At 48.5% G+C, this 14362-nt stretch overlaps 1 pseudogene; it reads left to right on the plus strand.

Moving 5' to 3' along the window:
• The window catches only part of LOC119969945, a 68316-nt pseudogene that overhangs the window by 21653 nt on the left and 32301 nt on the right, over positions 1-14362 (plus strand).

Genomic DNA, 14362 nt, shown 5'->3' on the forward strand with positions numbered 1-14362 from the left:
TCCTACACCCTAAAGAGATCCGCTCCAGCTTTGCGAAGGAGAAGGAGACCCTGACCGAAGCTGGGACTCTGCAGTAGATGCTGGAGTTGTAGCAATGCTCTGTTTGGGAGTGGTGCATCCACACAGCACCGGCTGTGGTGCTAAAGGAGGAACCAATGGTGGGCATCCCGGGAGTGAGTGGCGGGGTGGGGGTGGGTATGGGGTGGTTGGTGGGAGTGTGGGCGGATACCAGAGTTGTTAGTTGTCTGCCGCTTGACAAGACTGACCGGGAAACCCAGTGACTGGGAAAATCTATCCAGCGAGTAGTGTCTGTACTGACCAGGTTGGACCCAGCTAGCTGGCTTCATTCGAGGCGATGGGAAGGAACGTTAACACTGGCCTTGAAGCCTCTCCATTCACAAAGTAAATTTGTGAAGTTGCTCGCCGTAAGATTCCGGGTCTTTGACCTGCCCTGGTAGCCACAGTATGAATATGGCTGGGTCCAGTTCAGTTTCTGATCAATGGTAACCCCCAGGATGGTGATTGTGGGGGATTCAGTGATGGTAATGCCATTGAATTTCAAGGGGCGATGGTTAGATTCTCTCTTGTAGGAAATGATCATTGGCTGGAATATAGAACTTGTTCCCGCATGCAGTGGTTGAGGTAAATAACATTGATGCATTTAATGTTTCGAAATGGTGGGGCAGCACGGTAGCATTGTGGATAGGACAATCGCTTCACAGCTCCAGGGTCCCAGGTTCGATTCCGGCTTGGGTCACTGTCTGTGCTGAGTCTGCACATCCTGCCCGTGTGTACGTGGGTTTCCTCCGGGTGCTCTGGTTTCATCCCACAGTCCAAAGATGTGCAGGTTAGGTGGATTGGCCATGATAAACTGCCCTTAGTGACCACAATTGCCCTTAGTGTTGGGTGGGGTTACTGGGTTATGGGGATAGGGTGGAGATGTGGGCCTGGGTAGGGTGCTCTTTCCAAGAGCCGGTGCAGACTCGATGGGCTGAATGGCCTCCTACTGCACTGTAAATTCTATGATAATCTATGAAAAACACAAGGGAGAACAGAATAGGGGCAATTTGTTGATAGGGTGAGCTGAAGAGGATTCGAAGGAAATTTATGTTGGATCAGTTGACTGCTGTCAGGAATGTGAAATGGTCCTTCTTCAAGGCAAGAAACAGAAAAACTACCGTGTTGCCTGTCAGCAACTGGATTCTGACGTGGACAAGGGCAATTCAGCTTTGCACCCGCACCACAGGCAGCCCTGTCTCAAGTGAGCGAGCCACAGTGTTTTCAATGGCCAGGAGGAGCCGATCCCCTCCACACTAGGGCTCTGCCCAGCCCTTTACCCGAGCTCCCTGAACCAGCCCCTCCCCCTGCTAGCCCCTCCCTGTTCCTGAGGGTGACACAGCCGCCTGCCCGGCAACCCGTGGGTCCCGCCCACAGGGAGACCGAGCGGGCCGTCCTGCAGGAGCTGGTGAGGACCAGCCGTGGAGTACAGCTCGCAGCTTTGCATCTTGATCAGGAACATGCGCCGACTCCCTGTACAGCCTAAAGATGCTGGTGTTGTCGCAGGGGGGCTGAGGGATGGGAGTGGTCTCTGTTAGAGGTTCCGCCTCCATCACAGAGGTCCCGCCCTGAATCCGACTGTGCAGTTCCACACCAGTTCTGCAGGAGGCACATCACCGTTACATTGGCTTTGGCACATCCTCCAGGTCCATGTGAATGTCCTGCTATGACCATCTAACCCCCTCCGCCATATTTAACATGCCCTGTTGGGGAGCAAATAGAGCCTAGATTTCCAATGGGGCATTTAGCAGTTAACTACGTTTACAAGGCTTCAGTCCACCTGGCCTTGGACAGGGCCAGTGTGAGCTGTTCTTGAGGAATAGTCCCGTCCCGGCCTCCCCAAACAGGTGCCGGAATGTGGCGACTAGGGGCTTTTCCCAGTAACTTCATTGAAGCCTAATTGTGACAATAAGCGATTATTATTATTATGATCTGTAAATTGTATTAATTTTTTTAAAATGTGGAACGCAAAAACTCTATTCCCATTGGTTTCCTCCCCTTCTCCTCCCTCCTCTCAACCCTGCAGAGTAATGAGTGCTGTTTTAATGCAATCTTTGCTCACAAGATGCACAGAGAAAGAACCAGTTGCACGTGGTGGGTGTGTGTCCAATGGTGCAGCGTTGGAGTCCTATTTCCCAGATCATGTGGGAAAATAGACACTGCACTTAGGCCAACTCTCGAGGTGCCCTGGAACCTCTGGGAATTAAAGATTAATTTAATGGACAACGCTATGAGCAAAATTGGCAGAGAAGTCATAAGGGCATTAATTTTTTAAAAAATTCAATTTCTTCTAATGCCTTAATTTATGAATTGCAAAAGTATTGGAGATGTGTTGAAGGATGTTTCACTCTGGGCAGAGTAGTAGGATGGAGGAGGTTGGGTAATGAAACTTGCAGGAATACGTCCAACGCTTGGCATAGTCCACAGCATCACAAGAGCAGAGAAATCAGCAAAAATCATCGAATTTGTAGTGCAGATGGAGGCTATTCGACCCATCGAGTCTGCACTGGCCCTTGGAAAGACCATAAGACCATAAGACCATAAGACATAGGAGTGGAAGTAAGGCCATTCGGCCCATCAAGTCCACTCCGCCATTCAATCATAGCTGATGGGCATTTCAACTCCAGCTACCAGCATTCTCCCCGTAGCCCTTAATTCCTCGCGACATCAAGAATTTATCTATCTCTGCCTTGAAGCCATTTAGCGTCCCGGCCTCCACTGCACTCCGCGGCAATGAATTCCACAGGCCCACCACTCTCTGGCTGAAGAAATGTCTCCGCATTTCTGTTCTGAATTTACCCCCTCTAATTCTAAGGCTGTGCCCAGGGTCTTCGTCTCCTCGCCTAACGGAAACAGTTTCTTTGCGTCCACCCTTTCTAAGCCATGTATTATCTTGTAAGTTTCTATTAGATCTCCCCTTAACCTTCTAAACTCCAATGAATACAATCCCAGGATCCTCAGCCGTTCATCATATGTTAGACCCGCCATTCCAGGGATCATCCGTGTGAATCTCCGTTGGACCCCTCCAGTGCCAGTATGTCCTTCCTGAGATGTGGGGCCCAAAACTGGACACAGTACTCCAAATGGGGCCTAACCAGAGCCTTATAAAGGCTCAGTAGCACATTGCTGCTTTTATATTCCAACCCTCTTGTGATAAATGACAACATTGCATTCGCTTTCTTAATCACAGATTCAACCTGCATGTTTACCTTTAGGGAATCCTCGACTAGCACTCCCAGATCCCTTTGTACTTTGGCATTATGAATTTTCTCACCGTTTAGAAAGTAGTCTATGGTTGGATTCTTTTTTCCAAAGTGCAAGACCTCACATTTTCTCACGTTGAATTGCATCAGCCATTTCCTGCACCACTCTCCCAAACTGTCTAGATCCTTCTGCAGCCTCCCCACTTCCTCAGCACTACCTGCCTGACCACCTAACTTCGTATCATCGGCAAACTTCGCTAGAATGCCCCCAGTCCCTTCATCCAGATCATTAATATATATGGTGAACAGCTGTGGCCCCAACACTGAACCCTGTGGGACACCGCTGGTCACCGGCTGCCATTCCAAAAAATAACCTTTTATCCCAACTATCTGCCTTCTGTCAGACAGCCAATCCTCAACCCATGCCAGTAGCTCACCTCGAACACCATGGGCCCTCACCTTATTCAGCAGCCTCCTGTGTGGCACCTTATCAAAGGCCTTTTGGAAATCCAGATAGACCACATCCACTGGGTTTCCCTGGTCTAACCTACTTGTCACCTCCTCAAAGAATTCTAACAGGTTCGTCAGGCACGACCTCCCCTTACTAAATCCATGTTGACTTGTTCTAATCCGACCCTGCTCTTCCAAGAATTTAGAAATCTTATCCTTAACGATCGATTCTAGAATTTTACCAACAACCGAGGTTAGGCTAATTGGCCTATAATTTTCCATCTTTTGTCTTGATCCTTTCTTGAACAAGGGGGTTACAACAGCGATCTTCCAATCGTCCGGGACTTTCCCTGACTCCAGTGATTTTTGAAAGATCTCAACCAACGCTTCCGCTATTTCTTCAGCCACCTCTCTCAGAACTCTAGGGTGTAGCCCATCGGGGCCAGGAGATTTGTCAATTTTAAGACCTTTTAGCTTTTTTAGCACCATCTCTTTTGTAATGGCAACCATACTCAGCTCAGCCCCCTGACCCTCTATAATTTTTGGGATATTACTCATGTCTCCCACTGTGAAGACAGACGCAAAGTACTGTACTTTTTAAGTTCTCCAGCCATTTCCTCGTCTCCCATCACTAGCCTTCCGGAATCAGTTTGAATTGGCCCAATGTCTACTTTGGCCTGTCGTTTGTTTCTTATGTATTGAAAGAAACTTTTACTATCATTTCTTATATTACTGGCTAGCCTGCCTTCATATTTGATCCTCTCCTTCCTTATTTGTCTCTTTGTTAACCTCTGTTTGTTTTTGTAGCCTTCCCAATCTTCTGATTTCCCAGTGCTTTTGGCCACTTTATAGGATCTCTCTTTTTCTTTGATACATTTCCTGACCTCCTTTGTCAGCCATGGCTGTCTAATCCCTCCCCTGATAATCTTTCTTTTCTTGGGGATGAACCTCTGTACAGTGTCCTCAATTATGCATACAAACTCCTGCCATTTTTGCTCTGCTGTCTTCCCCACTAGGTTCTGCTTCCAGTCGATTTTCGCCAGTTCCTCTCTCATGCCCTCGTAATTACCTTTATTTAACTGTAACACCATTACATCCGATTTTGCCTTCTCTCTTTCAAACTGCAGACTGAACTCAACCATATTATGATCGCTGCTTCCTAAGTGTTCCCTTACTTTAAGATCTTTTATAAAGTCTGGTTCATTACATAGCACTAGGTCCAGAATAGCCTGCTCCCTTGTGGGCTCCATGACAAGCTGTTCCAAAAGCCATCTTGTAAGCATTCCATGAATTCCTTTTCTTTGGATCCACTGGCTACGTTATTTACCCAATCCACCTGCATATTGAAGTCCCCCATGATCACCGTGACCTTGCCTTTCTGACATGCCTTTTCTATTTCCCGGTACATGTTGCGCCCCTGGTCCTGACCACTGTTAGGAGGTCTGTACATAACTCCCATTATGGTTTTTTTGCCTTTGTGGTTCCTCAATTCTACCAACACAGACTCCACATCATCCGACCCTATGTCGTTTAGTGCCATAGATTTAATTTTGTTCTTAACTAACAAGGCAACCCCACCCCTTCGGCCCACCTCCCTGTCTTTTCGATAGGTTGTATATCCTTGGACGTTTAACTGCCAGTCCTGAACCCCCTGCAGCCATGTATCTGTGATGCCTACCACATCATAATCATTCACGATGATCTGTGCCATTAGTTCGTCTACTTTGTTACAAATGCTACGAGCATTCAGGTAAAGTGCCTTAATGCTAACTTTCTTATCATTACAGATATTGGAAGTCCTAAGATGTCCAAAGTTATCCTTCCTTTTTGTTGAATTCCTAGTCTGCATCAAGCTTAAATCCACCTGCCTACATGTTATCCTCCTGCGTATCTTGCCATTTAACTCCATGCTCCCTGTCGCTTTCACTTTCCCTTCCCCTACTTCCCCTAAGACCACCCTACTTAAGCCCACACCTCCAACCCATCCCCGTAACCCCACCTAACCTAACGTTTTTGGACACCTAAGGGCAATTTTAGCACGGCCAATCCACCTCCCTATCCCTGCCCGTGCGAGATATATGTGCCCTGCTGGACCTCGTTGTTCAGTGCTTGTGACATTCAATTGCACACTTGTATCTTGAGTCAGGAGGCTGTGTGTCCAAGGCCCACTCCTGCTCATAATCGAGGCTGGCACTCGCTAAGGGATTGCTGCTTTGTTGAGGATTAAACCAAAGTTCCTTGTGTAAGTTCAGATAAATGCTATAGCTCTCGCAGCACTATTTGAGGAAGAGAATGGGGTTGGCTAGGTTTCCTCATCAATATTTAATGCCGGCCCTTAAGAGTTGAAGGCAGAGAAACGCTTGTATTTTTAGAGAACTTTATCATTCAGATCAGAATGCCTCTGCACTTTGCTGAGTGAATTGCTTGAGGGAAGTGACAGTTGTCTTGTAGGCTGCTGTGGCATTTATTCTCCATCAGCAGTGCCTCACAAAGAAAATGTGAACGGTTGAGTAGTTCAACGTACCAGTAATGCAGGGTACATACTCCACTGTGGAGAGTGATGAAGCAGAACTCAAAATATCTGGTGGTTTAATGAAAAATGAAATGAAAGCCGCTTATTGTCACAAGTTGGCTTCAAATGAAGTTACTGTGAAAAGCCCCTAGTCGCCACATTCCGGCGCCTGTTCGGGGAGGCCGGTATGGGAATTGAACCGTGCTGCTGGCCTGCCTGGGTCTGCTTTAAAAGCCAGCTCTTTAGCCCTGTGCTAAACCAGCCCCTTAAAGCAGTGTTTTTCAGACTTTTTTTTTCCCGGGACCCACTTTTACCAACCATCTGATCTTCGAGACCCACCATTTTTACTTACCATAACACAAAGGAGCAGAATGAGGCCATTCAGCCCATCGAGTCTGCTCTGCCATTCAATCATGGCTGCTCACCCAACTCAATAGCCTAATCCCGCTTTTCCCCCCATATCCTTTGATCCCCCTCGCCCTCAGTGCGATATCTAACTGCTTCTTGAAAACATACGTTTTGGCCTCAACTACTTCCTGTGGCAATGAATTCCACAGGCTGACCACACTCTGGGTGAAGAAATGTCTCCTCATCTCTGTCCTAAATGGTCTACCCGGTATCCTCAGGTTGTTACCCCTGGTTCTGAACACACCCACCACCGGGAACATCCTTCCTCCATCTACCCTGTCCAGTCCTGTTAGATTTTTTTAGGTTTCTATGACCTCCACCCTCATTCTTCTGAACCCCAGCGAGAACAATCCTAACCAACTCAATCTCTCCTCATCTGTCAGTCCCGCCATCCCAGGAATCAGTCTGGTAAATCTTTGCTGAACTCCCTCTAGAGCAAGAACATCTTTCTTCAGCTAAGGAGACCCAACCTGCACGCAATTAATGCGACAGGTGAGCCTGCTCGGTCCTCACGATCTCACTTGCCTTTTCATTCAATGCTACATTTCTGCTAAGGACTAAAGCTGACTATTTAAGTTCTCGCTGCATCCTGTGCAAAAATCAAGAGGTTTGTCCTCTAACTCACCATGTTTAGTTTCCAAATGCCTTTGAAGTTTTGAGGATTTACACTTTCATTTGCCAGAACCCCCCCCACACTCACACACAAGGGCTTTGCATCCTGATTTGCATTTGTACAATTAACAAAACCATTCCTCAAGAACAGTTCACACTGGCCCTGTCCAAGGCCAGGTGGACTGAAGCCTTGTAAACGTAGTTAACCGCTAAATGCCCCATTGGCAATCGAGGCCCCATTTGCTCCCTAACAGGGCTTGTTAAATATGGCGGAGGGGGTTGGATGGTCATAGCAGAACATTCACTTGGACTTGGAGGATGTGCCAAAGCCAATGTAACGGTGATGTGCCTCCTGCAGAACTGGTGTGGAACTGGACTGTCGGATTCAGGGCGGGACCTCTGTGATGGAGGCCGAACCACTAACAGAGACCACTCCCACCCCTCAGTCCCCCACCCCCCACTGCGATCATGCGACAACACCAGCCACTTTAGGCTGTACAGGGAGTCGGCGCATGTTCCTGATCAAGATGCAAAGCTGCGAGCTGTACTCCACGGCTGATCCACACCAGCTCCTGCAGGACGGCCCGCTCGGTCCCCCTGTGGGCAAGGCCCACGGGTTGCCGGGCAGGCGGCTGTGTCACCCTCAGGCACAGGGAGGGGCTAGCAGGGGGAGGGGCTGGTTCAGGGAGCTCGGGTAAAGGGCTGGGCAGAGCCCTAGTGTGGAGGGGAGCGGCTCCTCCTGGCCATTGAAAACACTGTGGCTCGCTCACTTGAGACAGGGCTGCCTGTGGGTGGAAAATTGAGATGTCCTTGTCCACGTCAGAATCCAGCTGCTGACAGGTGACACAGTGATGGGGCTGGTTTAGCACAGTGGGCTAAATAGCTGGCTTGCAATGCAGAATAATGCCAGCAGCGCGGGTTCAATTCCCGTACCGGCCTCCCCGAACAGGTGCCGGAATGTGGCGACTAGGGGCTTTTCACAGTAACTTCACTGAAGCCTACTCGTGACAATAAGCGATTATTATTAGTATTTCTGTTTCTTGTCTTGAAGAAGTACTGTTCCACATTCCTGACAGCAGACTGCCTGCAGCCTGTTTCCTTTCAGCAGGTAGTCCCTCATCACTTTGGTCATCTTGTCCTGGCCTTGATCATCTTCATCTCTCCCTCCGACAGGGATGATGTGGAGATGCCGGCGTTGGACTGGGGTGAGCACAGTAAGAAGACTTCCAACACCAGGTTAAAGTCCAACAGGTTTGTTTCAAACACGAGCTTCCGGAGCACTGCTCCTTCCTCGGGTGAATGTTAGTGCTCCGAAAGCTCGTGTTGTAAGACTTCTTACTCCGACAGGAAGATCGATGGGAACTCCTCATTCCCACTATTCTGAGCCGTGATGCTGCTGCTGCCGGAATTTTTAAGAATGCTGGCCGCAGCCGTTGGGCGCTTCTCCCGCGCTTGGAAACGCCGCGACCGACGCTCCGCGACCTACCCGGCACCTGCCCACAAACTACGAACCACAAACGCTGGCTTAAAGCACGAGGAAAATGTGTACAAAAAGCTGTCAAATTGTCCTCCGATCACAACTGTTTCACTGATCCCACCCTTAGCTGGCCTGACCTAATTGTGGCTCTCATTACCTCTCATCGTCACCACTGAGGACAACGAGGAATGGGCAACAAATACATTACTGCCCATCATGGGAAGAAAGGAATTCACACCTGGAAACCTGGATTGAGGTTCTCCGCTAAATACCTCCATAGAACATTGTCCATGGATTGTGTTCTGAAATCAATGTACAGTCTACACTTCCCTTTCTCCTTGACTCATGGCAGATCATTCGCTTCAGTCCAGGTGAAGTTCAAGGTCAAGAAAATTCCAGCTGATCCACCAAGTCTTCCTCACGTCATGGTGATTGGAGCATCGTGCCTGAACACTGAATTCCAGATGATCATCACCCTCTGGGTGAAAAAGAGTTTCCTCTTACCCCCTGTAATCCTTCTACCAATCACCCCTGGCAGTTGACCTTTGGGCTCGGGGAACCTTGGGAACGTACTGAAGCAACAGATCTGCGGGCCAAAGGTAAGGGAAGTGTAGACTGCACGTGGAATGGGTCATGAACTCGTATCTTCTGACTTGGAGGTGGGACCTTGCCCACTGCGGTTGTCAGTTCCACGGATGACTTTGTTGTTTGTACAAGCAGCACGGTGGTTAGCTCTGTTGCTTCACAGCGCCAGGGTCCCAAGTTCGATTCCCGGCTCCGCGTCTGCGTGGGTTTCCTCCGGGTGCTCCGGGTTCCTCCCACAAGTCCCGAAAGACGCGCTGTTAGGTGAATTGGACATTCTGAATTCTCCCTCAGTGTTCCCGAACAGGCGCCTGAGTGTGGCGACTAGGGGCTTTTCACAGTAACTTCATTGCAGTGTTAATGTAATCCCACTTGTGACAATAAAGATTATAATTATAATTATGTGGTCAGTTTGTGACTTTTTGTATTTTTGATACAGGTGACGTCCTGTCAGTTGTATTTTACAACAAGACCTTGGGAACGACAAAGGCACTAAGTACTTTTCCTGTGGAGTCTCTGAACCCGAGCTACAGTGTCCCACCAACCCTTCAGGGCCTTTGACTGTTGCACCATATGGTGGCCTGGGCTGGGCTGAGCTGTTCCAACGACCGATGAAGCTGGCCCGAGAAGGCTTCTCCATAGATCACGTCCTGGCAGGAGCTGTGAGAGAGGTGGCGGCACACAGGATCGACTTAGAACATAAGAACATAATAACATAAGAACTAGGAGCAGGAGTAGGCCATCTGGCCCCTCGAGCCTGCTCCGCCATTCAATGAGATCATGGCTGATCTTTCGTGGACTCAGCTCCACTTTCCGGCCCGAACACCATAACCCTTAATCCCTTTATTCTTCAAAAAACTATCTATCTTTACCTTAAAAACATGTAACGAAGGAGCCTCAACTGCTTCACTGGGCAAGGAATTCCATAGATTCACAACCCTTTGGGTGAAGAAGTTCCTCCTAAACTCAGTCCTAAATCTACTTCCCCTTATTTTGATGCTATGCCCCCTAGTTCTGCTGTCACCCGCCAGTGGAAACAACCTGCCCACTCCTCCACGACCAGGCCCAGGGGCCAATAGGAGTGGGGGCCAGCGCCACCAACAGGAAGCTGGCTGATGTTCTCGAGGAAGCCAGCCTGGATTTGGAGGAAGCCTCCTTTCCGGAATCTCTTGCTTGGAAATCAGCTGGAGACCTGCCAGAGAAAGGCCGGCAGGGATTCGTGGAGGCTGTCACAATGCAGGCGGGCCACCCTGGTTGAGCCTTTGGTGACTGAACTTGACCATTTCTCCCTGTACATCGCACCACCTCCTGCCTCTGGTGACGTTCTGACTCAGATCATTAAACGGGCCAAACAACACGGCCTCTCCCTAGCCAGTGTTTCCAGCATCTAAAGTGCGTCCACCACTTACCGGGATATTCTGAATGCGGCCTAGCAGGTCTACCAGAGCCTGCCCAGTTTCCTGGGACAGAAACAAAGCAAGAACAGACCCTCCATGAAGCTCACTCTGGACGGCAGTCAGGTCACAATAGTTGACGATTCTGGCAATGTTTGGGTGATGGTCGGGTCACTCGACACCTCATTCGGGGCAAAGGTTCTCTCTCCTTCCACAGCCGTTTTCCTGAGTGGCTTCACCGAGAGGGAAACCCCCAGGATTCTTTATTGGGCCTGCCCGACGGTGCTGAGAGCTGCGGCTGGGGATGACCTTGAAATGAAAATGAAATGAAAATCGCTTATTGTCACAAGGAGGCTTCAAATGAAGTTACTGTGAAAAGTCCCTAGTCGCCACATTCCGGCACCTGTCCGGGGAGGCTGGTACGGGAATTGAACCGCGCTGCTGGCCTGCCTTGGTCTGCTTTAAAAGCCAGCGATTTAGCCCTGTGCTAAACCAGCCCCGAGTGGCCATCGCGAGTACAGGGGAAACCACCGCCCCCTTTACTGTCACTAAAGTAGTTTTGAACAAAGTTTATTTCGAGAGGTCAGTAAGGGAGGCAGTCTCTGGTCCCCACTTTTACCTGAACGTTGGAGAGGGAGGAACCTTGCACAAGCTCGTTTCTGACCTGCCGAGAAATTCCAAAATGTATACTCCCCTGTTACGGCAAGAGCCGGAGTTGGAACTGGTCAGTGGAGCAGCGGCAGGCGTGACCACCACAGCGGTCGAATCCCACCTGGGCCACATAAGTGGTTTTGGACAGCCGCAAACATACTCTAATGCTGATGGTTATTAATACTGTGGCAGGTCATTCAGAATGAGCAGACAGTGTCCGCTTCCCTGTTTCCCTCCCATCCAGTGTTTCCGAAATGATTTGGGGAGTTTTTATTCCCACTGCTCCCCCTTGATGTACCATCAATGACCACGAGACAAAATGGTGAACTATTGAGGCTTTATTGTGACGGATGTTCAGCCTCCTGCAGCTGGAAGCAGAATGGAGGCAGCACAGGAGAGTGTACACCTTTATACCGAGCTTGCTGGGCGGAGCCAGCAGGCCGGGATTTACTGTATTGGCTGTAGTACAATGACAGCACCGTAATACACGTAGTGTATGACCAGTGGTGTTTACCACATCCCTGAAATCCATTACTGGGTGTCATCCATTCCTCAGTGGGTAACCCCTCTGACTTCGGAGCTGTGGTTTCATGTCCCTCTCCAGAGAGTTGAGCGCACGCTCTCGACTCTCATCCCAACACTGGGAGTGGGGAGTGGCCACGATTCGATGAGCTGGAGAGGAGGAAATCACTCCTGCGTCTGTCCAGCACTTACCCCTTCTTGCAGATCATCTGGTAGTTATCCCTGATGTCAGTGGGATCTTGCTGTGCACAAAGTGGCTGCCACAATTCCCACCCGACATCAGTAACTCCGCTCCAAAAGCGTTTCGATGATTGCAATGCGCGTTGGAATGTCACGTTGGTTATCAAACGCGTGATAGAAATGTAAATCTGCCTTTTAATTTCTGCATCATTCCCTCTGTGGAAGGAAACTGGGATAAAAGCTACAGATGTTGCTAATTGCAAGATCTCATGCAATGATTCCGCGTTAACTAAATATGTGTTTTTTAAAATAAAAAAGACAAACACAAATGCTGGAAATACGAAACAATAGCAAATGGGCACTGCACGGCTATCATTAATTTGGACCCAGGGTGTCCAGCCTCCACATCAAACTGCCTCTTCGCTGTAATAATGTCGGGCCTCACATCTCTGACTGTTTATCTATTATTCTGGGTGGGTTGCGACGATTTGATTTCACTACGTGAAGCTGGGAGTCACTCCTCTTCATGATGCATTCATTGAGCCTTGCTCTACCTAACTGGGAAGATCAGATTCTCTGGGGCCTTGATGGACTTTTAAATATGTCCTGATTGGATTTTGATCAACTCCATTGATCAGGGCTGCTTACCCATCCCCACTGGAGGGCTGCATAGATGGGATTGCATTAAAGCCTGTGTAGAGGCGCCTCTGGTCAGTTTCCTCTGGAAACGTTTTGGCAGATGACGTTGCACTAATGTCTCTTTGTTGTCCTCGACTTTCGAATGTGGTGACCTGGAATACTAATTGATTTGCGTTGGGTGCACTGCAGCGTCATTGAACAGGAGCCCAGACAGCTGCTTCTCGCCTTTACCAAGAACACACCACATAACATCCGCAAATTAATCACTTTAGCAAACTGCCGCAGCTCCTTGTCGAAACAATTATAATCACACTTGTTCTTTTACATTTTAAAAGGATTGAATTTTGAAGATCAGCGTGCAGTGTCTCCTCGGAGCTGTGTGTGTGGAGTCAGATTCCCATTGCATTCATGGCGTTATTGACAGTGTCCACAGCTGTGGCTCAGTTCCCACCACTCTCTCACCTCTGAGTCAGTAACACTCCAGAGACTTGAGCACAAGGATCAGGCTGACTGCTCCCAATGCAGTCCTCTTTGAATGAGATATTAAACCAAGACCATTCTGCCCCCCTTAGTTGATGAGAAGGATCCCACACCATTTTGAATGATTGTTGGGGGATTCTCCCTGGTGTTGCAACGAACGTTTATTCAACCAATGTCAGTTTCAAAAAAACAGATGATCAGTCATTTATCTCATTGCTCTTTGTAGCAGTTTGCGTGCAAAATGGTTATTGACGATCTAACATTACAACAGTGGCTGCACTTCAAGAAGTACTTTGTTCCCCTATGCCGTCTTCATCTCTGTGGAAACAGAAAATCCAACCTCGCACATGTTGGACATCGTGAACGGCAGCGGCAACAAAATGCGTGTTGTACTCAGCACTGGATATCCCTAAGAGATGCTATGCCAGAATTCTGACAGCCTTATGGACTTTGTAATGTGAAATGAAAATGAAATGAATGAAATGAAAGTCGCTTATTGTCACGAGTAGGCTTCAATGAAGTTACTGTGAAAAGCCCCTAGTTGCCACATTCCGGCGCCTGTCCGGGGAGGCTGGTACGGGAATCGAACCGTGCTGCTGGCCTGCTTTAAAAGCCAGCGATTTAGCCCAGTGAGCTAAACCAGCCCCCAAATTGCTTATTGTCACGAGTAGGCTTCAAATGAAGTTACTGTGAAAAGCCCCTAGTCGCCACATTCCGGCACCTGCTCGGGGAGGCTGTTACGGGAAGTGGTAGCACAGGTCAGGTACAGCAGCATGGTCTTTTCATTTGGAGTCAGCTATAAATGAATAACTGACTCAAAAGGAATTTTCACCCTCCACTTCTCTTTCAAAATCTGAAATTTCTCCTCATTTGCTAGTACTTCCCTTCACATAACGCACGTGGGCTTTGCACCCTTATTTGCATTGGCACAATTGACAAAAACCATAACTCAAGAAATCACCTTTATACTGCTTTGTTTCTGAGTTTTCTAGTGTCCTCCACCATGATTTAGTTTCTCTGCTGTTTCTGTGTTCCCCATTATTAACTCCCCAGTCTCGTTCTCCAAGGGACCAACGTTGACTTTAGCTACCCTCTTCCTTTTTATCTTTTGTTATCCATTATAGAATCTTTTATTATCCATTTTTATAATTTGCACGAGACTTATTTCATAATTTACCTTTGCTCTTGTTATTAC

The sequence above is a fragment of the Scyliorhinus canicula genome, chromosome 8, assembly GCF_902713615.1.
Source record: "Scyliorhinus canicula chromosome 8, sScyCan1.1, whole genome shotgun sequence".
NCBI lineage: Eukaryota > Metazoa > Chordata > Chondrichthyes > Carcharhiniformes > Scyliorhinidae > Scyliorhinus > Scyliorhinus canicula.